General features: G+C 38.2%; 1 pseudogene; it reads right to left on the reverse strand.

The window, feature by feature from the left end:
• Positions 1-1,118: 1,118 nt before the first annotated feature.
• Positions 1,119-7,683, reverse strand: LOC103275093 (annotated as a pseudogene).
• Positions 7,684-7,897: the final 214 nt, after the last annotated feature.

Below are 7,897 nucleotides of genomic sequence, written 5' to 3' on the forward strand. Positions count from 1 at the left end.
CACCTCTTCCACACCAGCAAAACATTTCCCTTTGAGGACTTTTTTCACCAGAGAAACAAAAAAAAAGTCACTCGGGCAAGATTGGATTAATAGGGAGGGTGGGGCATGGGAGTTGCCATTTGTGGTCAAAAACTGCTGAACAGTAATGTATGGGCAGATGCGCTCATAAATCACTCATCATGAAATGGGCAAATGTGTTGAAAGAATCTTCAAAAAAAAATTCACTGAAGCTGAATGCAGCCTCTCACAACAATGTTAGCTGGTACACTGTTGCCAATGGGCTCCTAGAACACTTACTGGGAGGCCTGTACTACAAGGGGCCTGCCCTCCAAAAAATAATTTCAGGTGTTTGGGGGTTCCCCCTCACACTCCATAAATATATACACCTACTATGCACTCATAAAATTAAAAATTAATACATTTTTAAAGCTATCAAAGGATATGACTATTGAAATATAATTTAACAAGCTGTGTGTAAGACCTATACACCAAAAACAACAAAACATTGCTGAGAGAAATTAAAGAAGACATAAATAAATGTATAAGTAAATAAAGATGAAATAAAAATTTTCTCCTAAATTGATCTTTACATTGTTATGACCGAGTAAGTGAGAAGAAGTTATGCCAGCAAGTTGAGTCAAATTAATTATGAATTTATTAAACGCGTGGGTCAAGAGTAGGCAAACACCAGAAAAACTCTTGGCAAATTGGTGTAGTTTGTGACAAGTTTTTATAGGTAAAATCTGTAGTATTGCCTGTGTAGCAACTTAGTGACCATAGCAACTATTATCTAACAACTTGGCAACCAAAATGGGAAATTTGATTGTTAGAGAGCTTTGATTAATTTTGAAAAACAGAGCAAATTTAGAGGACTCACAATCCTTGATTTCAAGACTTACTGTAACACACTAAAGTCATCAAGACACAGTGATGCTGTTGTGAGAATAAACAGAGATCAACAAAACAGAATGAAAGTATAGATATGGCCCCACACATGATTTCTGACAAGGATGCCCAAATATTTCAATGGTTAAAGTTTCTTTTTTTTTTTTTTTCCGTCTGAAATATTTTTAATGAGGGAATCCCAAAACTTTTTAATAAGAGGGCAGGATCCAGGGTTAGTTTTTGTAGCCGCGGCTGGCCCGCTGGCCACTGGCACGCTCGAACTTCTGGCCCTTGGAGCGGACGCAGGGTTTGGTATGGCTCTGCGGGGTTCCCGGGGCCTGGCCGAAATGCCTATATACCTCCCGGCCCTTGAGAGAACCAGAGAGCAGGATGGTGCCGTGGTCCTTGGGGGAGTCTAGGGTCAGCTGGTTGAAGGTGAGGATCTTGCCCCCTGCCGTGAGGATGCGGCTGTGGGCTGGCTGCTCACACGCGGGGCACATACCTTCAGTTTGGGCACCTCCTGAATCCGCACGTCATCTGTTATGGTCCCTACGACCACCGCCGTCTTGTTTTCCCAGCCAGGAAGCTTCATTTTCCGGATCATCCGGGAAAGGGACAGAGGCGGCTGGTTGCTGCGACTCTTCAGCACAACCTGGTTGAAGGTGGAGTTGGTTCTTCTGGCCAGAAACCTGTACAGCTTAACCAACAGCCTCAGGTAAATGTCCTGGCTCTTGGGCCCTTTGCACCCAACCTTTCGGTCCTTGTTGTGGCGGATGTCGACACCCGTGATGGCGCCTCCTCCTCAGCCAGGTCTGGAAGGCAGTTAAAGTCTTTTTGGCCAATGATTGATCATGAAGAAAACAAATACGATTTGACCCCCGTCCTCACACCTTGACGCTCAAACGTTAAATGATTATATTTTTGAACATACAAGCTAAAAAGTATAAACAGTCGAAGAAAATATAGGCTGAAAATTTTGTGACCTTAGCGTCAACAAGGATTCCTTAATCAGATACAAAAAGCACTAACCATTAAAAAAAATAATAAATTGGTCAAAATAGAAGAGCAAGCCACAAACTCATTGCTAACATTCATAATACATATATACGACAGAGGACTTATAACCACAATACATAAAGAACACTTGCAATTCAATCTTTAGAAGACACTGCCATAAAAATGGGCAAAAGATTTGAACCTGCACTCTATTAAAGAAGATATACGAATGGGCAATAAGTACATAAAATATCCATTTTATTAGTCATTGGGGAAATATAAGTTAAAAGCACAATGTATGCCACTGCACACTCATTAAAGTGTCTAAAATAAAAAAGACTGACACAAGTGTTAGCAAATACATGGAACAATTGAAGTTCCCAAAAAATCCTAATGAGAATGTAGAATGATGTATGTCACCTTGGAAAACAGCTTGGCTGTTTCTATATATTTACCATGCAACCCAGACATTCTACTTCTAAGGTTTTACCTGAGAAAAATAAAAAGCGTATATCCGTACAAAGACTTGCAAACATGTGTTTGTAGCAGTTTTTAAAAATAATAACAAACAACTAGAAAAATCCACATACCCACTAACAGATGAGAGGAAACCATATTATGATATAGCCTTATGATAGAATACCATTCAGTGATAAAAGGAACTTGTTACTAATACATATAAGCAATCTGATCAATGTTTGAAAGCACTATGCTGAGAGAAAGAAGCCAGACAGAAGATGGTACATAATATATGATTGTATTTGTATGAAATGTTAGAAAAGTCTAAACTAATCTGTAGAGACGAAGATAAATCAGTGTTTGCCTGGGGCCAAACTGGAATGTGGGGCACAAATAAATTTTGGGGGATGATGAAAATGCTTTGTCTTGATTGTATTGGGAATATTTATTTGTTAAAATGCATCAAATAGTACACTTAACATATGTACAATTTGTTGTATGTAAATTATGTCTCAGTAAAATTAAAACACCAAAAAAAGGAAATATTCTTATCATATTACCTTCCTAAATTCATTCCTTTTCTATTTTAATTATTGTATGAAATCAATTTTTGTATATAGCAAATATACCTGTTTGAACTATGAAAAATCGTATAGATATTACATATACATTGTACATGGGTACACATTAATATGGATGTACCTTTCTGAGAGGACATTAAATCATTATTTACATTACGGCTGCACTTTCTTTTATTTTTTAGAAGGAAAATTCTGTATTGACCTCGTCACATACCACTGAACACCTTTTACTACAATTAATAAAGACAGTTCAAGAGATACCTGACCAGTCAGTGAGCAATGTCTTTTTCCTTCATTTAAAGATGTGAGTCCTCAGCACCCAAGTCTTTATCATACAACCCTATTCTTCTGGCCATATCCAATCAGTCCAATTTGGTCTTTCAAGTAGTTATGGCCAAAAGAACAGGATCACAGAATAGAACCATGACTGCTAATGAGACTATCCCCATAGATTAGGGAAGCTCCCTTAAAGCAGATAAATGACTTCTTTTTATATATGGCTTTTCTAGAATTGTATACATATCTGGGAAGAAACACCCACATTTTCTGCTATTTTGCCCCTTGATTGCTCAGAGCATACATACATAATTTTGTCACCACACATAATTCTAAAGATACCCCTCTAGGCAGTCATAAACACTCTCCATCAAGAAGTAACCCAAGGTCACACCAAGAACAACATATATGTACAGGACATCAACAAACCACTGCCTTCCAAGATCATGCTTTACCTAAGAGGTGAATTTCTTCTGTACTTTTGTTGTGATTTCCTTCACTCTATGCTTCAACCAGTGAGTGAATCAAATAATTATATCAACATACTTGAAATAAAACAGTATGAAGAAAAGGAAAAAAAGATGTAATGTACAACTCCTAATCCGAAGAGAAAAGTGAATTTGGATGAAGTTACTAAGTCTCCGGACACTTTAGCCCCAAGAGCATAAAAGTGGAAGTTCTTGATGCTGCTGGTGCAATTTTGACCTTCCTTCTCTGTGATCTACTCAATCATTATCTTACCTTTAGTCGAAACCTTATCTTGTCTAGCTTTTTTTTTTTTTTTTTTTTTGCTTGGTATGGTTCTGAGGCCCAAGGCATCCTATTTTTAGGTTATACCAGTTTACCTTTAGGCATAATAGATATAAGATAACCCCCCCAAATTCTTGAATTCCATCTGCATTGTATAATAGAAATATTTTTTCTTAAGTCAGCATCAACAATTTTAACTAACAGTATATATCCAGCATTCAAAATATGTTTTAGTTATAAAAGTACTATGTGTTTATTGTAAAAAAAATTCAGTGTAGAAATATGTAAAAAAAAAAATCCTTGCATATATAAGTAAAAAGCAAATACAAGAATAGAACTTTTTTTTTCCTTACTTCTTCCCTTTCTTCCTCCCAGAGGTAGCCACCGTCAACAGTCTAATGAGATTTCTTGCAGACCTTTTGACACTTTTGCATGCGAACGTATTTGTGCCTCCTGTTGTATGGTGGCATGTCAAAGGCTTGGAGCTGGTGGCTGTCACTACCTTTGAAATATGTTTACAAGCACTAAAATGGACAATGAGAAAACAGTGGGAAGTAAACACACACAGGCAAAGCACTTGGTTAATTTGGTTAACCAACTCTATCCTCAGTAGCCTGGCCCTGGCTACTCAGCATGCAGGAAGCTCCTAGCAGGAAGAAGGAGGGAGCTCCATTAGGGGAAATTAACAGATAATCACATGTCTTTGTGTTGCCCACCCCTCTCACTCACCGCCCCCCTACTTCCCACACCTTCCCTCCACTGAGTCCTGCAGGTGTCCATGTCTGAGGAATCTGGTGGGGAGGAAGTGGGTAGGTAATAGTTGCAGTCCCTTTGGGACGGCAGCATTTGGGGATTGGTGATTTAGTTTAAGATTATTCAACCAGGATGGTATAAGGAATGTCAAAAGCAGTAAACAAATGTGGCGTCGAGGTTTCAGTTCAGTTGGCTCAGGTTCAGAGCCCAGCACTGGGTGACCCAGGCTGTGACTTTGTTCATTCTGGTCAGTGGCTAGGTAGCGCTAGAGAAGGCAAGTACAAAGTCAAAGTCACATCCTTGTAATGGAATCCAGAGATATTGCACTACAGAGATTTAGTTCTTATTAGAGGTTTTTAAATACACATTTAGTTTTAGAAAAAATTTCTGAAGAGATCTAGATTTACAGAAAAGTTTTGAATTCAGAGAGTTGCCATAGCTCTCAACCCCACTCACCCCTATTGACATCTTACCTTAGTGTGGTCCATTTGTCATGATGAATGGGCCAACATTGATAATACCGGGAACTCAAGCCCGGACTTTATTCAGATTCCTTTTATTTTCTTGTTCTAGGATTCCATGCAGGATGTCACAGTAAAGTCAGTCGTTGTGTCTCCTTGGGCACTTCTTGGCTATGACAGTTCCTCTGATTTCCCTTGTGTTTGATGACCTTAACAGTTTTGAGTAGTAGTCAGCTCTTTGGTATAATGTCCCTCAGGTGGAATTATCTGATGTTATTCTCATGATCACACTGGGATTTGAGCTTTGGGGAGGAAGACCACAGAGTTAAGTGCCTTTCTCATCACATCATACCAACAGCACATTTATCACTGTTGGTGTCAACTTTGATGACCTCACTGAGGTTGTGTCAGCTTCCTCCACTGTAAAGTTACTCTTTCCTCCACCCCATCCAGAATGTACACTTTGTAGAAAAGACACCAAGCGCAACCTCACCTGTGAAGCGGGATTTATACCCCCCTCCTTGGGGGCAGGATAGGTACCTAAATTAAGTGGACTTCTGCATGAGAGATTTGCATTTTTCCCTGTTGGTTATAACCAATACTGCTTTATTTATTTTGTTACTCTAAAGTTTTTCCAGTTTTGGCCATTAACAGTTCTTTCCACTGACTCATCTCTCTCTGACACACCACCATTATGTTTTTTGAGCACTTCTTTACTTTCTGGCACTGCAAGATACTCCAGATCCATCTTGTACATTTCCTTCCTTAGGAAATAGTCATTTCTTCAAGGAGTTCTGGTTCCCTTTATTGAAGAATGGTATCATAAATGAAATCTGGGTGCTAGGTATTCTTGCTGCAATTGGGCTGTCATTGATTTTGGCCCCTCTCAACTAACAGAACAAGGAAATCGATGTGTGTATACTAACTCATGGATATACACATATCTATTAATACTTCTCTCTCTCTCTCAATCAAAGTATGAGTTCATACTGATGTCTCTAACCCTAATCCATTCCTACATGGTTCATTCTAGCCTCCTTCCCTCATTCATCTAGAAACCACCACACCCACATGGAGAAACCTGGCTTACATCAGCCATCCATTTACTGTTACTGTTCAATTCCAGTATGCAGGAATATTTTTCCTTCCACGAAGAACAACTTTATCAATTCCAGTATAGTGTTTCTGTGCAGTTCCATTTGTCTTGCAGACTCCACTCTCTTCCAGAGTTACTTAGGTCTGTCTCTTCTCCCCCGACCTTCTTTAGTAAGGTTGTTTCAGATACTTATAGTGCAGTTAGATTCCTTTTTCATTCCCTCCTGGGATGCCACAACTGCCTGATGATATTTTTTTGTTAAATCCACATACATCAAAGTTCACTCTTTTTGCTACAAAGTTCTATGAGTTTTGAGAAACGAATCGTGCCATGATCCACCTTTATAGTATCATTCAAAATCATTTCACCACCCTAAAAAAATCACCTGTCCTTCACCTATTCAACCTTTCTCTGCTCACCCCTGCAGCATAGGCAACCAGAGATCTGTCTACTGTCCCTATAGTTTTACCTTTTCTCAAATGTCATATAAAAGGAATCATATGTTACATAGCCATGTCCAGACTGGCTTGTTTCACTTTGAACTTGCATTTAAGATTCATCCATATCTTTGCATGACTTGGTAGCTCATTTCTTTTTATCACTGAATAGTGTTTCATGATATAGGCATTCCATGGTTTGTTCATCAACTGATCTATTGAAGGATATCTTGGTTACTTCTAGTTTTTGGCTGCCATAAACATTTGCATGCAGATTTTTATGTGGACATATATTTTAAGTACTAGGTGCACATGTGCTGCATTGTATGATAATATGTTTAGCTTTATAAGAAACAGCCAAAAGATCTTCCAAAGTAGCTATACATTCTGCCTTTTCAGCAACGGATGAGAGTTTCTGTTGCTCTGTATCCTCACTAGCAGTTGGAATTGTTTGGTTTTTTCTGATTTTAGTAATCTAGCCATAGGTAGGTACTAGTGTTGCTTTCTTGTTTTAATTTGCATTTCCCTAATGATAAATGATGCTGGGCATCTTTTATATGCTTATTGGCCATCTGTATATCTTCTGAAGTGAAGTGTCTGTCTCAGATCTTTTGCCCATTTGCTAATTAGGTTGTTTGCTTTCTTAATGTTGAGTTTTAAAAGGTTTCTTGTGTATTTTGGATACAAGTCCTTTATCAGACATATGTTTTACAAATATTTTCCTCCCAGTCTGTGACTTCGTTTTTCATTCTGTTAACATTGCAGAACAATTTTAACATTTTCACCAAAACCAAATTAAGAAGAATGGAGAGAAATATCACTGAAACTTCAGAAGTAGAATTTGAATCCAAGACATTTTCTTTGGAAGAAGAAGAAACATAAAAGACACAGGCAGGTCTCCTGTGATGAAATCATATGGCCCTCAATGTCACCTTAACCTTACCTCTGAAGATGACATTCCTCCCATGGTCATACCAATTGTAGGGCATTTATGAAATGCCCTATTCTTATTGGTAATTTCTAATTGTTTTAAAAGTGTTAATTTTCTTCTTGAGTCAATAAATGAGTCCTTTGTCATCAAAGTGTGAACTGCATACCTTTGGTTTTTTGTAATTTTACTGATGCATGTGTAAACTTTTTATTTACCTTTCAGTCGATTTTTATTGGTATTGGAAATAAAGGTAAATTCCATGTTTGTATATT

The sequence above is a fragment of the Carlito syrichta genome, unplaced genomic scaffold (genome assembly GCF_000164805.1).
Source record: "Carlito syrichta isolate Samal-C Ts95f unplaced genomic scaffold, Tarsius_syrichta-2.0.1 Scaffold315304, whole genome shotgun sequence".
NCBI classification, from domain to species: domain Eukaryota; kingdom Metazoa; phylum Chordata; class Mammalia; order Primates; family Tarsiidae; genus Carlito; species Carlito syrichta.